Source organism: Schistocerca serialis, chromosome 2, assembly GCF_023864345.2.
Source record: "Schistocerca serialis cubense isolate TAMUIC-IGC-003099 chromosome 2, iqSchSeri2.2, whole genome shotgun sequence".
Lineage (NCBI taxonomy): Eukaryota > Metazoa > Arthropoda > Insecta > Orthoptera > Acrididae > Schistocerca > Schistocerca serialis.
In genome coordinates, this window is record NC_064639.1 from 870623174 (window position 1) to 870639193 (window position 16020).

General features: G+C 42.6%; 1 protein-coding gene across 1 annotated transcript in view; it reads right to left on the reverse strand.

The window, feature by feature from the left end:
- LOC126456482 (sodium channel protein Nach-like) overlaps positions 1 to 15588 on the reverse strand; it is a 286210-nt gene extending 270622 nt beyond the window's left edge. Inside the window, exon 1 of the mRNA XM_050092232.1 lies at positions 15510 to 15588. The gene's annotated coding sequence lies outside the window, so the exon portion shown is untranslated. The remainder of the gene's footprint in view (positions 1 to 15509) is intronic.
- Positions 15589 to 16020: the final 432 nt, after the last annotated feature.

Below are 16020 nucleotides of genomic sequence, written 5' to 3' on the forward strand. Positions count from 1 at the left end.
ACTATCACAGAGGTCATCATGTGATGACTAGCGTAAGGAAGGAAGACGGGGAGGGTAATAGAGCAAAATATCAATGACAAAGTGCCATATATGGCACTAAAAAGAGAGGGGAACCATCATTAAGAAGGCACAGGTCGTGGTCTGCAAGAAAATTGGTCAATGAAGAGCCAATGGCTAGATGACAAAAGCATGGCCCCACAGAGGGTGAAGGAAATTAAAATCCCCAAGGAGGAGAAACGACTAGTTGGAAAAGCATGGCCCCACTAAGGGTGAAGGGCATTAAGATCACCAAGGTGGAGGAAGGGAGGGGATAATTGTTTAAGGAGGCAATTAGGGCAGAAGATGTAGGTGCCCTGTCAGAAGGGAGATACAGATTGCAAACTGTAATAGCAGAGTCCAAGTGGGCCTGGGGATGGCAGCTGTTTCCAATTTGGTACGAAGTGGGATCCATGTACTAACAACATCCATATGGATCAACGTGCAAACGCCATCAGAAGCCGTCAAAAGGCCAACCCAGTTCTGACAGAAAGCACAGAACCAATGAAGGATTCGTAAGCGAGCATCAGTAAAATGAGATTCTTGGAGAACAGCACAAGCTGCCGAGTAAAAGGCAATAAGGGATTGCAATTCTGTGAGATGACAGAGTTATCCATTACAGTTCCATTTAAGAAGCACGAAGTGGGTATCCAAATGGGAAGCGAATGGGCTGGAGCCAGTCCCACCACCGGATCATCATCTATCACCAGCAAGGATAGGGTGACATCCATAAATAAGAGGTCAGACTCAGGTTGCGAGGGGTGGAGATAGCATCTCAGGTGCCACCAGGGGGCGTTGTCCTGGGACTTTTGTTTCTTCTTGTTCTCTTTTACAGATTGAGGAGTGCAGCACATGGAGGGAGAGCTGAGGTCTGCAAGATCTGGAACCAAAAGAAAACAGGTGACTTCGGGGCACACAACTGTGTGTCCCATGGCCGAGTTGTGGTAGCAGCCCTCCAGCCTGGGAGATGCCTCGGGAGGTGTCCTGGGAGGGAGCCTCATCACTGGCAGGTGCTGAAGAAGAGGAACACTTCTTTGGGTGTGGAGGGGGAGCAATACCTGGAGGGGAGGGTACAGGAACTGCAGGAAGGAAGAGGGAGAGGAGAAGGGGACAGGACTGGGGTAAGGAAGAGGGAGGAGGGGGGAAAGGACGTAACAGAGGCAAAAACAGGTGTCACTGACATAAGGTGAAACCGGTCATAGTTCTGAAGAGCCTCAGTGTAGGATAAACAATCAAGGGACTTATACTCCTGTATCTTCTTTTATTTCTTATAAGCTGGGCAATATGGTGAGCTTGGAGAGTGATAGTCATGACAACACAAATGGGTAGTGGAACACAGGAGCTACCCTAATGGAGTGGTTGTCCACATTCACCACATAGGTGGTCCACCATACATAAGGTAGACATGTGTCTGAAATGCAAGCACCGAAAACATCTCATAGGTGCCAGGATGTATAGCTTCGTGTTACACCAGTAACACATAGCCTTGACCTACTTCAGGAGGGTATTAGCCTCAAAAGCCAGGATAAAGGAGCCAGTGATTGTCCTTACGATCCTTCTGCACGTGCTGAACAAATGAATCCCCCATTGTACAAAAATGGATCGGAGTTTGTCGTCAGTTTGAAGGATGAGATCCCTGTGAAAAATAACTCCCTGAATCACATTCAAAGACTGGTGAGGAGTAATGGGCACTGGGACATCGCAAAGGTGATCACAGGCATGAAGAGCTGCAGATTAGTTTGCAGAAGAAGTTTTGATCAACAGTGAACCCGACCACATCTTACTGAGAGACTCCACTTCACCAAACTTGTCTTCGATATTTTCCACAAAACATTACGGCTCTGTGGCAGGGCGTGTGTCCCCAGCCATACAAGTGTAGATCTGGTTGCTGGAAAAGTGTTTCACCCCATACCCACGAGCCTGAACCTTCTCCCATGGTGCAGCCAGGGAAGGGAAGGCCACAGGGTCATAAGAAGTAGCATTCAATGATCCTTTACCAATCGAAGAGATTCACATAGATGAACGGCCAGTTTTTTGAAGTGTCATATGTTTCATACGCAAAGCATCCACCCTGATACCACCTACTCTGATCAGGGTCTCTCCTCACTGGCGCGACCCAGCCACAGCAAGGTCTGTCTGCTACAGCAGCCGTTGACGGGAATTCTGATGCTCCAGAATGACCAGCAACCACTCCTAGGCATGGATGGGGAGCCAACTGCTAAGGTATCAGAAGTGTGAACCCTGTGTTGGCAGGGGGGTCTCAGCCAGATGTGTACATAACAACCCCACCACACAGACTGGCTACACATGCTGGTGACATAGTGGGGCAGAGGGGGCTACAGCAGAGAAGACAGAGGGGAAAAAAGGTGGGAGAGGTATGCACAACATAGATGCAAGGGAGGAAGTTCTTCCCCAAACGGTTCATTGGTAGGATACAAGGAATCAGCCATTTGCCTATAAAAGACAGTGCTTGTGAAATGCTTATACGGCCCATACTTCACTAATTCTTGGTTGCATGGGACCGGAATCAGGTCGGATTTATGGGGTACGAAGATCAGCAGTGTGAATGGTCACAGGGTTGACCAACCGGCAAGAGATTTTAACCAAAACTTTGAAATATCAAAACATGCATACACTCGAAATACACTCCTGGAAATGGAAAAAAGAACACATTGACACCGGTGTGTCAGACCCACCATACTTGCTCCGGACACTGCGAGAGGGCTGTACAAGCAATGATCACACGCACGGCACAGCGGACACACCAGGAACCGCGGTGTTGGCCGTCGAATGGCGCTAGCTGCGCAGCATTTGTGCACCGCCGCCGTCAGTGTCAGCCAGTTTGCCGTGGCATACGGAGCTCCATCGCAGTCTTTAACACTGGTAGCATGCCGCGACAGCGTGGACGTGAACCGTATGTGCAGTTGACGGACTTTGAGCGAGGGCGTATAGTGGGCATGCGGGAGGCCGGGTGGACGTACCGCCGAATTGCTCAACACGTGGGGCGTGAGGTCTCCACAGTACATCGATGTTGTCGCCAGTGGTCGGCGGAAGGTGCACGTGCCCGTCGACCTGGGACCGGACCGTAGCGACGCACGGATGCACGCCAAGACCGTAGGATCCTACGTAGGGGACCGCACCGCCACTTCCCAGCAAATTAGGGACACTGTTGCTTCTGGGGTATCGGCGAGGACCATTCGCAACCGTCTCCATGAAGCTGGGCTACGGTCCCGCACACCGTTAGGCCGTCTTCCGCTCACGCCCCAACATCGTGCAGCCCGCCTCCAGTGGTGTCGCGACAGGCGTGAATGGAGGGACGAATGGAGACGTGTCGTCTTCAGCGATGAGAGTCGCTTCTGCCTTGGTGCCAATGATGGTCGTATGCGTGTTTGGCGCCGTGCAGGTGAGCGCCACAATCAGGACTGCATACGACCGAGGCACACAGGGCCAACACCCGGCATCATGGTGTAGGGAGCGATCTCCTACACTGGCCGTACACCACTGGTGATCGTCGAGGGGACACTGAATAGTGCACGGTACATCCAAACCGTCATCGAACCCATCGTTCTACCATTCCTAGACCGGCAAGGGAACTTGCTGTTCCAACAGGACAATGCACGTCCGCATGTATCCCGTGCCACCCAACGTGCTCTAGAAGGTGTAAGTCAACTACCCTGGCCAGCAAGATCTCCGGATCTGTCCCCCATTGAGCATGTTTGGGACTGGATGAAGCGTCGTCTCACGCGGTCTGCACGTCCAGCACGAACGCTGGTCCAACTGAGGCGCCAGGTGGAAATGGCATGGCAAGCCGTTCCACAGGACTACATCCAGCATCTACGATCGTCTCCATGGGAGAATAGCAGCCTGCATTGCTGCGAAAGGTGGATATACACTGTACTAGTGCCGACATTGTGCATGCTCTGTTGCCTGTGTCTATGTGCCTGTGGTTCTGTCAGTGTGATCATGTGATGTATCTGACCCCAGGAATGTGTCAATAAAGTTTCCCCTTCCTGGGACAATGAATTCACGGTGTTCTTATTTCAATTTCCAGGAGTGTACATGTCCAAACCTATGAGAGGAATAATAAATATTAAAACCAATTTCGATCAATTGTCACGAGGGAAGTATTAATTCACGTCTTCACGACGTTGCGTCCACTGTTCCACAGATTTACTCTGTGTGACGTCGGGAGGCGAGAGCAGCTGACACAGCTTTCTGAAGACGTGAAGTACTATTTCTCTCAAAATAACAGTTGTCTAACGACAAGGTCATTGCAACTGCTTGCAACAATTATCATTTATTGCGATTTGAACTGCATTATAAGTAAAAATTTAATGCACAACAAAATTAACTTCAAGCACAAACTGAAATCATTATACAAGGGCTATCCACAAAGTACATTACGTTTTGGAATTAAAAATAAAGTATTGGAAATTTTTTAATTATATACAGATGAAACCCACATTTAAATACTACTTTTCTACATAGTTGCCATTTAAATTAAGGCACTCACCGTAGCGATGGACGAGCTTGGAAATTCCTTCGTCGTAAAATTCGGCCGCCTGCGTCTTCAACCACGTGGTTACCTCTTTTGGGACAGAAAAGGTGTGATTTTTGTGGATTTCCTGGAAAGAGGCACTACAATAAACTATCACAGGTATTGCCAAACTCTGCACAACCTCAGAAGAGCAATACAAAACAAGCGCAGGGGAAAGTTTGGCTCAAAGATCTTGCTGATTCACGACAACGCCCGGGCCCACACGGCAAATGCCACTCGTGAAGTTCTCGAATCTTTTAAGTGGGAGTTGTTTCCTCATCCGCAGTACAGTCCCGACCTGGCTCCGAACGACTTCCACTTATTCCCAGCAATGAAGAAGTGGTCGGCTATGCAGCGTTTTGATGACGACACACAGCTTCAAGAAAAGGTAACCACGTGGTTGAAGGCGCAGGCGGCCGAATTTTACGACGAAGGAATTTCCAAGCTCGTCTATCGCTACGATAAGTGCCTTAATTTAAATGGCAACTATCTAGAAAAGTAGTATTTAAGTGTGGCTTTCATCTGTATATAATAAAAAATTCCAATACTTTCTTTATTTTTAATTCCAAAACGTGATGTATTTTGTGGATAGCCCTCGTATTTGCTTGACAACTGCTTCTACTCAATACAATTTTAAAAAATGTGTGTGTGTGTGTGTGTGTGTGTGTGTGTGTGTGTGTGTGTGTGTGTGTATGTGTGTGTGTGGATTTGTTTGACTACAGTTAAATGTAATCACTGTGCGTAAAAAAGAATTAGTGGTAGAAAAGACTACTGTAAAAGACTATCGTAAAAATGGTCAGTAAGTTGTCATATTTTTCGTTGTTAGTGGGCATTATGAGTGTAAACTAAAGCGTTCGACATTAGAGCGACAGACCGCATTTATAATCCATTGACGAGCAAACAACTAACAGCTAACAGCGAATAACTCCAGGGAATGCTGACCGATAACATCGAAAACCACCAACATCTCGACAAGTAACAGTTACTGTCATTTTAGTGCCTTATCCAGTTCGTGTCTTGAAAATGTCAGAGGTTTATTTACGGCAAAATCGAACTTCTGACGAGTTTATCCAGCTGCATTCTCGCATGTTATTAGAACATGCAAGATGGTGGGAAAAGCTTAACTTCTTCTTGGGCAATATGTTGGGCATTATAGTCTGCATAATTAAAAAGATACGAAATCCTAATCAAAAAGGATAGGAAGTTCTCATTATTATGCATGCAACTATTAAGTTGATAATCACATTTTTTAAATCATGAACCTTTCAAAATGGTTCAAATGGCTCTGAGCACCATGGGACTTAACGTCTGAGGTCATCAGTCCCCTAGAACTTAGAATTACTTAAACCTAACTAACCTAAGGACATCACACACACCCATGCCCGACGCAGGAATCGAACCTGCGACCATAGCAGTCGCGCGGTTCCGGATTGAAGCGCCTAGAACCGCTCGGCCACAGCGGCCGGCCACGAATCTTTAAAAGTCTACATCTTAATACCATCATCACTTCTATTTAAGTCTGTTTCTAACAATCTGATTGTAAATTTACGATGACAGGGTCAAGGCTTATATCCATCATCACTTCCCTGTCAAGTTCTTTCGTAAGCTTACTACATCATTCCGCACAGCCTGTACCCACGCTACAGGTGGGATGTTCTCTATTGTCTCATGCCCAAGCAAAGCAGTGTATGTTATCTTGAATGTGTTTCTTCTCCTACATAGCCTTAAAAACCCTTTGCCCAAATTAATGCCATGGGGCTACACTGGCAGTGACACGTGGGTAAACGCAAAACTGTGTGACCCCAATCATGTGCAAGGAAGTCAACTTTGTACATCTCGTCACATGACTTGTATATATTAATGAGCTGCAGGAGATCTGCACGAGTCTGGGTTATAGTGTGCTTAATATTTTTATTTTTAAGTCGGGGAAAAATACCCGCCTTTCTGTTGTTTGTACATGGTGTTTTCTCTGTAACAATTGAATTATAACTCAAGACAAGGTATGACAAGAATTGTGGATCACGTCACGAAACCGACAGCGTTCATTTCCCAATGGTAGTCACTGCTGTTTTTCTTATACGTAAATACAAGTTTATTCTCATAAACAAAACCAGAAGAGTCAGCATGCAGAATAATTATCCGAAAACCTATTCCAAACTTTAAAACCGCCAGTACCATCACTCATTTTCCACCAGATCTTCCTGGATTGATTCTAACTGACCCATGTTTCATCAAGGTAATATCCTGAATCTTTATATGGGATATAGTTCGTGCTGCATCTATGACACTTTCTCTTCTTAACATATCTGGAACCAACGTCTTTTAGAATTCTTTACATTGACGAAGCACTTGCCACTGAAGCCTGTATAACTGCAACAAGTTTTTGTGATGTTGGGCATTCATCATTCACATGGAACACTTTAAAACATCGTTATTAAAACTATCCATGTATGTTACAGGTTCCTTGCGATTTCGATGCTTTCTAGGCGACATGAAACCAACTTTTTGTACGGTCCCTACAGCTCTGACACTTTCGGTTACAGTTCTCTTGCCGACATCACATGGTTCTGGAGTCCGTTCTTGTGTTTTCAAATGTCAACAGAAGGAGACCTGCTTTCAGATTCACTTTTGAAAAAGTAATAAATGCGGTAAATAACCTCCGTCACCTGCTTGTGAAGTACTTCACCTTTTTTGCTGTCACCTGGCTTTTTTTTAATCAATCGCACTTAAACATTTGCAGATACACATCACAGTTACACTGCTGCAAGAAAAAAGAGGAAACAAAAAGAAATTGACAGTTGAATGAATAATTCGGTTGTCGCAAAGTACGGCAGCAGTGTAGTGTGTAGGAGATCGAGTAAACTGGGTTCAAAGTCTGCGTAAACCGAATTTAAATCGAGTTGGGACGAAAAAAGTATAAAAAACTGAGATAACATTCAACATAACATTCTTGGTCTTCCGGCGTGTAATTTTCAAGAAAGACTTGTGATAATGTTCTTCAGTTCGTGTGCGTTAATGAAGGTACAGATATATTACTCGGATAAACTCGGGTTCGATCGGTGCGAAAGCGGCGATGATTCCCAAACTAGCACGAAACAAACCGCAACTTAGCGTCGCTCGCCATGCCACGTGTTCAACTCAAGTTAGTAACAGCCCAATCGAAGTTAGCCTGTTTCATAAACTGAGTTGACCCTAAGCTTCTTCAAACCGAGTTGACAGGAAAAACTAAATTAACGTTCGAAGTCGTTTGCCACGTTCATGCCTGCTCGGGTTGTCTCTTAACATACGGTAACCAAACCGAGTTGGTATAAAAATTCTTCTAGCGTCCACTTTAGTCGTTAGCGTCTGCGCAGTTTGCCTACCTATTTGACTGCTATTTCGTTTCTTATACGTATCGGCGATCAAAATGAAAACATTTTTTTTTATTGTCTGACATCCAAATATCCATTGTCAAAGTAACACATTCCATCTATTGCAATTTATTTCTTACAAACTATACACTCAATATTATTATAAATCTTCTAACATATTAGTAAATTTTTTTATTGAGGGCAGTTTATAGTCGGCGATTTTGTAGACAAGTCATCTGCCAAAAGCACAAATGGCTACCGCGCTTTAACCCAAAAATTTAAGTGTTTATAATATACTGTCCCTTTTCACAATGAATGTAATCTCTATATATAAAAGGCAAGGTCCCGACTGACTGACTCACTCTTTCATTCACTCACTCACTCACTCACCATCGTCCAATGCAAATCACTAAGGATAGAAACTTGAAATTTTCAGAGGGTGTTGAACTTATACAGAAGGCATCGTTGAAGAAGGGATTTTTCGAAACTCCATCCTTAAGGGGTAAGATAGGGGATGAAAGGTTTTTTGAAAACATGTCGCTATTACGGCAATTTTCAAGCTAGAGCTTCGAAAATGGGAATTCTGTTTCTCGGTCAGAAATAAATAAACAAGGGTTTCCGCATTTTTTTTAAATTTAGCTCCTATGGGGTTAAATACTGGTTGAAAGGTTTTTTTTAAAAAAAATAAATCATTACTTAAGAAGTACTAAAGTATTTTTAAAACTTTATCTATGAAAATTGGTATTTGACTTTTTGGTTAGGAATAAAAAATACTTGTTTCAGTGTTTTTGGAAATTCAATCCCTAAAGGGAGGCGGGGTTCCAGAAATATTTGATTGTAAAAGCATTTTTAAAGCTAAATATATGAAAATTTGAATTAGGCTTCTCTGTTAGATATAAAAAGAATACACATTTCACTGTTTTTGTATAAGGAACCCCCTAAGGGGGTGAAATATCGGGGTGAAATGATTTATGAAAAATTTCATCGTGAAACCATTTTTAAAGCTACGTCTATGGCAATTGGTATTTTGCTTCTCAGTTACAAATGAAAGAAACATGTGTTTCACTGTTATTGGAAATTCAGCCCCTATGGGGGTGGAGCAAAGCCAGACTGGTTCAACGACTCATCATTACCCACCCCAACCCGCTAAGGATAAGAACTTGAAAAGTGGAGATCGTATGAATGTTATACTGTAGGCATCATTTAAGAAGAGATTGTTCGAAATTTCGCTCCTGAATAGGGTGAAATAGGGGATGAAAGACTTTTTGTAAATATGTTGCTATTAAGGCAATTTTGAAGCTAGAACTACCAAACATAGTATATAGTTTCTCTGTCAGAAATAAAATAAATATGTGTTTCAGCATTTTTGGAAATTCAACCACTAAGGGGGTAAAATAGAGGATGAAAATTTTTAAGAAAACATCTCGGTATATTAAATTTTTTTAAGGGCAAAACTACGAAAACTGGTATTTCACTTCTCAGTTAGATGTAAAGAAACATGTGTCGGGGGGGAGGGGCGGGGGTGAAGTTTCTACGGAAATACCACCACAAGAACGCAAAAAAACCTTTGGACTCCAGTTACCAGAATCGCTTTTTGGTCAGAATTACATTCGGCAAATACCACGCTTCTATGACCTCATTTAGCATGAAAAGTTTAGGTGAAGCAATTTGTGAACAACATAGAAATTCGATTAAAGGAAAACAGAAACAAAAAAATCTGTGCAACCCATACAGTCTACGTGAACAGAGCAGTGGGTGCTAAGCTAGTATTCAATATTTTCAAGTTGAGGATCTTAGTTACACATCCACTTTAAAAAGTCAACAACAAGTAACGAATTTTGTTTTTCTTAACCTTTTTTAAGGTGGACATAAAGTACAACATTCTCTGGTAATGCACGTTATGGAAAATGTGTTTATATTGCTAAGGTTAACGAATGCCACACTACAGGATGAAATTTGAATATACTCATGAGCCACTTTGAATTCCGTGTAAGATTTGGACGGCAATCGGACAATCTTAACCGCCTGGAAAATTGCACCTACCATGCATTTCACGAATTTCGACCAAACAAATCATAATAGGATACTGCACTTTTAAAGATCACAGTGAGTGACATCCCATTCTTTAGGCATAGACTCAACTCGGGTTCGGTTGGCGTGACAGCGGTAAACTTCCCACGGAACGATAGTCGGTAGCGGTAGCCGCCAGACACCATGTGAACACAACTGGAGTTAGCAACAGTCTAAATCAGGTTGACCTGAAATCCCCTCAACCCGATTTAATCCGGTTTGGTAACTCGAGTAGACCCATCTCTAGCTGTCCCCCACCGTAGCTGAGTGGATGCCGGCACGGTAGCTCAGCATGTTCGATCAGAGGGTTAGCTGCCCTCTGTAATAAAAAAGTGAGTTAATGATTCAATGATAACTTCAACAAGCGTCATGGGACATCCGCCCGGAGCAAATAGTAGGAACAATAAAGGACAAAATGAGACAAAAAAGTGGACAGCGCGCCGATGTATCATGCTGGGGGGCCTGGGTTCGATTACCTGCTGGGTTGGAGGTTTTCTCCGCTCAGGGACTGGGTGTTTGTGTCGTCTTCATCATCATCATCATCATCATCACTTCATCTGTATTGACACACAAGTCGCCGAAGTGGCGTCGCCTGAAAAGATTAGCACCAGGCGATCAGGTCTACCTGCCGGGAGGCCCTAGCATTTTAAAAAATCTACAGACTTTCCCCTTTCAATTGATATGTAATTTATTCAGTTCAGAAGAATACAATGTTTTTAAAATACACAGGGCGAGTCAAAAGTCCTTGGACACCTTCATAAGTTGGAAGATTAAAGGGAAAATTGAGTTGTGATGATGGAAACATAGGTTGGACGTGGGGCCACAACTTTTGGAGTGAATGTCATTCATGGCCGCCATCTTGAAATCCGCCATTTTGGTTTCACGTCATTTTTTTTTAAATGGGAAGGGGGGTGTATGACACATCAAATAACACTCGCTTGAACTCTGGAATTGAGTGGTATAATTTGGTTTTGTCTATCTTGTACAGTATAGAAGTTATTAATGCTCAAAGTTACTGTACCTTGATACCGACTCATGTCTCTCTTTGTTCCAGTTGATCTAAAATGGGTCTGACACGTGAACAGAAGATCGAAATCATCCTTACATCAGGTGAACGCAACTATCGAACAATAACAGCTGACTACAACAGAGGGCACCCAGACAGAGAACCGGTATCGCACAGCACGGTGGTTCACGCGGTCACCAAATTCCAGGAGATGGCCTCTGTTCATGATAGGGCACGTAGTGCGCAACCAAGGATTGCCACCAATCAGGAAACTGCAACTGCGGTTGTTGTTGCGTCCTTTGTGAAAAGTCCTAAACGAAGTACCTGTCGTGTGGCCCAAGCATGTGGATAAGCCAAACCTCCATTATCTGGATATTGCACACCAGTAAGTGGCATCCTTACAAGCTGCAGCTGCAACATCGACTTAACGAGGATGACCCTGATCGCCGGTTGGAGTTCTGCCTGTGGGCTACTGAACAACACGAACTTGATCCTTCGTTTTCCTGTTCAGCGACGAGGCGTATTTCACTTTGCACGGGGAGGTTAATCGACATAATTGTCGATACTGGAGTGACGCAAATCCGAACTGGGTTGCCCCAATTCGAGAACATAGTCCAGCGAAGGTGATGGTGTGGTGTGGCATATGGGACACCCGCATCATTGGGCCATTTTTCATTTACAACACCTTAACTGTACCACAATATCTGATGCTGCTGCAGGACCTTGTGTTCCCTTCCACACTGAACACTGACAGCATTTTCCCATCTTATTTTCAGCACGATGGAGCCCCTCCACACTATGGTATTGGTGTCCGTAAATGGTTGAAGGAACAACTGCCTGGGAAGTGGATTGGTCTCCGTGGTCCCGTGGAGTGGCTGTCCAGATCCCCTGACTTACTGCCCCTTGGTTTTTATCTATGGGGACATCTTAAGCAGACAGTGTATGCTGAGAGCATCCGTGATTTCAGACTCCTGGAGGAACGCATACAACACACCTGCGACCAAATTGCAGGAGACACTCTCCTCTGTGTGCAGTCAGAGTGATTGTGGCGACTGCAGTTGTGCATTGCACGGGATGGACAACACGTAGAACATGTGATGTAGCAGTCGGTAGGAAGGTAATTTCCCAACTTTGAACATTAATAACCTCTAAACTGTACAGGATAGACAAAAACAAATTACACCACTAAATTCCAGAGCTCAAGCGAGTGTTATTTGATGTGTCATACACCCCCCTTCCCATTAAAAAAAATGACTTGAATCCAAAATGACGGATTTCAAGATGGCAGCCATGAATGACATTCACTCCAAAAGTTGCGGCCCCGCATCATACCTATATTCCCATCACCACACTTCAATTTTCCTTTTAATCTTCCAACTTATGAAGGTGTCCAAGGATTTTTGACTCGCCCTGTATTTGAAATATGTTCTACACGGGCGTGACCCACAGTGGCATTGTTAAACTGCTATCAACTGCTGTGTTCTTGTAGTGTACACTCATAAACATTGTCAGTCTAATGCGGTAATGGAGCTGATGAAACCCATTTTCAGAGACTCATCAGCACCTGAACTGTTGAAAGAGTGTGATAATGGAAAAGCTCAAAACCCCAATGAAAGTGTTAATAGTGTTGTACGGTCGAGAATCCCCGAGACTGTGTTTGTTGGAGTAGAAGCACTTCACTTTGGTATGTATGATGCTGTTGCTACTATCAATGATGGCAACGTTGAAACGTGTAAAGTATTTTGAAGTATGGCAACACGATACGGACGATACTTGCTTTAGACGAGGAATGTCTTCGAGCTGCCGACAGAGCTATAAATAGCCTAGAAATAGTAGCCAGAGAAAAGAGGAGGAGGACAAAGAGGAAGCTGGAGGAGGAGTTTGCAGAAGATGGAGATAATCTATCCCATGGACCTGGAATGTGCTAAAAATGTAATCCAAACTTTGTCGCTCAATTGCCAAAAGTTTAATTTTTTCATACAAATTACGTGTTTTCTCAGGACCTATCAAACCAATTTGCTTCAGATTTTCAGGAAATGTTACACAGTCCCTTCTGCATAACACACCATTTTTCCAAAAATATGTATATTGTTGAATTTATAAACAAAAATGGCACAAAAAGTAGCGAATTTTCATTACAATAGAAAAAATTAATCTCTAACAACTGATTTCAAATTTTTAAAAATTCAATGTTAAGTTGAAGCCAATAATAAATAACCTGTAAATATTTCAACTTCTTAACACAAATACATTATGAGAAAACATGTAATTTATGAGTGCTATTTTAACATTGGAAAATAGGTCTTCCCGGAGCCCTTTAATACGAAGTCTCAGGTGGCACTCGCAGAAGTATTACCTGCTTAAGTGACACTTCCGTCGGATCAGAAATCGCTTGATTTGACATATTCATGCTCGAGAATTTTACTTACAACTTATGTATTATATCTGCAGAAATGATTCAAAGCCAAGATTGCTTAAATACTGTTTACTGGATAACCGGTTTCAACACACTAAAGCTGCCATCATCGGATCTGAATGTAGCTTAACATTTATAATCCATTTCGATATAACAAAACATGAGGCAAACTAGCTGATATAAAAATCATTGTCACAAAAAACTAAAAACCAACTGCTCTCATGGTCATTCTTTTCTATCAGATACGAAGTCACAAGATAAAACTGTTTGGTACATGACCGCTGCTCAACTAACATGTACCAAATAGTTTCTTGGTAATGTCAATACGTATTCATCTAATATTTTTTCTGTTTTTTTTTTATTTTTGTGTTTGGTCACGATTTTTATTCATCATTAATAATGCGACAACAGTGCCGATTGCTTTCGTTTCTAAGAATAGCTGCACTTCTGTAACAAGTATTTGCAGCGAGTTCCTGAAATAAAATTGCCCCAGTGACTTGAAGAAGTAAAATTGAGTAAATGTTTGTGTAACGTAAATACCTCAGCAAGTGTGTACAGAAGTTTGCTAGTGGACGCAAGCCTTTTGTAATATGGGGGCACTTGACTTGGGGCGCTCGGAGATAAATAAATATCTTTCACGTAGTGACGATTTTCTCCGTTCTGGCAGCACTAGCGTAATTGTCAAGTTATCGTGGCCAAATAGTAGACTTAACGCAAACTAAGACACTGCTTCACCAGACTTAACGTTTGGAAAGATATTTTCAAGAGTTTTATTTCGTAATTATATAATTTAGAATTTGTAATGCTGATAATTCGTATACTATTTAGTACTTTATGTCGGTGACAAACTTCACTAAACGATATTTTTGTCTTCAGCAGAGAAGATGGTTTTCTAGAGAACATTTATAATGGTTGATCGTGTTGTTCCATCACACGTTCTATGAATTCTGTTACTAACATGACCGCTTTAGAATCGCAATGGGGCCCACATTCAGCTATATCTACTCATTATTTTTAAACGTGTCGTTTTACTTCAGTAAAAAAAGTAAAGGTAACGTCCAATAAAATTTTATATCACTAATTTAAGCACTAGTTTGCCTTTTACGAATAATAACTCTGTCCTTCATAAAAAAAAACTTAATTATAATTTTGCTGTGACTTTTCATTTAGATTGTGTGTACACTGTAACTACCCAACTCAGAATGTTCCAACTCTTGTTTTCACTAACAATAAATAAGTTCCGGTTTATAATCGCTGCCCGAATGACCGGTATGCAGAAATTTTGTTGCCCGGCGTTCTCAGAACTAATTTTTACAGACCATCTCGAAATTGATTATAAACTATTACAGGGCACATAAAAGGTAAAATGCATCGTATTATAAACTTATTAAGTTTGAACCTTTTAACAGCACACAGCGTAGGACTGTGTCACACAGTGAAGAGTTACCACACGCCGATTAGGTAAGCGTAAAGCCTACTTAGCGAAGGAAGCTGCAAACCTAAAACAGTGCAAGGAGCCTCAAAGCAGCACTATGTCGGGTAGATTGTCACTAACTAATAGTTCTGATTGTTCGACTGTTTGGCATAGAATCCTATGGCGTTAGTTGCAAGAAAATATCAACAGTAACTTCTAGACGAGCTTTATTAACAATCCAAAGCAAATAGTCTATATCAACATTTCGAAATAGGTAAACAAAACTTTTGTGCCAATTTGTAAAAAGTAAAATGAGGGTTAATTAAGTGAACTTACGACAGCTGCATTCCTCAAGTATCCAAAAATTCACAATGTTATCTTTATTTCCAGTGCTACACAAACATGCCCACATAGTTTTAAACATATTTATTATTTTCAATTTGAAATTTCTAACAGTTAATTTTCCACCCAAAACCGGGCAGCACGTCTACAGGGCACATGGCAGCTCGCGCCCAGTAGCATGTACTATATGGAGAAAACGATTCTGGTTACTCATGAAGGGTCGAAATGTATCGTAAGCCACGGTGGCTGACAAAACATCTCTACAGTTCTGCGTTATTAATGTAATGCCAAAAATTCTCCTAATGTAAGTTCCAACTAACTTAGTAACGTAGACTTACAATATTATTAGGCGAGATGTATGCATGTGGCTTGCAGTGCCAGGTTCGGAGAATCCGCTACAACTGCCCAGGCGGCACTCGACGCGAGCATCGGGTACGAAGTCAATATTGGCCGCCGGACGGTGCTCAGATGTTATCGCTGATGCTTCTCTGCGCTGGTTAGTAGTACTGTACATCAGTACTGTGGCTCGTGCGTGGCAGCCGAGGTCACGGAAAGAGAGTTATTGCTTGCGGAAGTTCCTGTCCCTTTCTGTTGGCGCGAGTGCGTAGCATCATCAGTAAACTCCACACATCAACAAAAGTTTTGCATCACCCCTTATTTAGAAATTCATGTACAAAAAAGAAAAATTGGCTGTAAGACATGTGTTTGTATTCGTTCGCAATATGCCCAAATCAGCAAATTAAAAAAAAATAAAAGTAACCACAAAATCGTCTGCTTCACATAAGGGGGGGGGGGGGGGGGTCACAGCAATCATAAGCAAGTTGGTGGCGTTGTTGCATACCATGAATG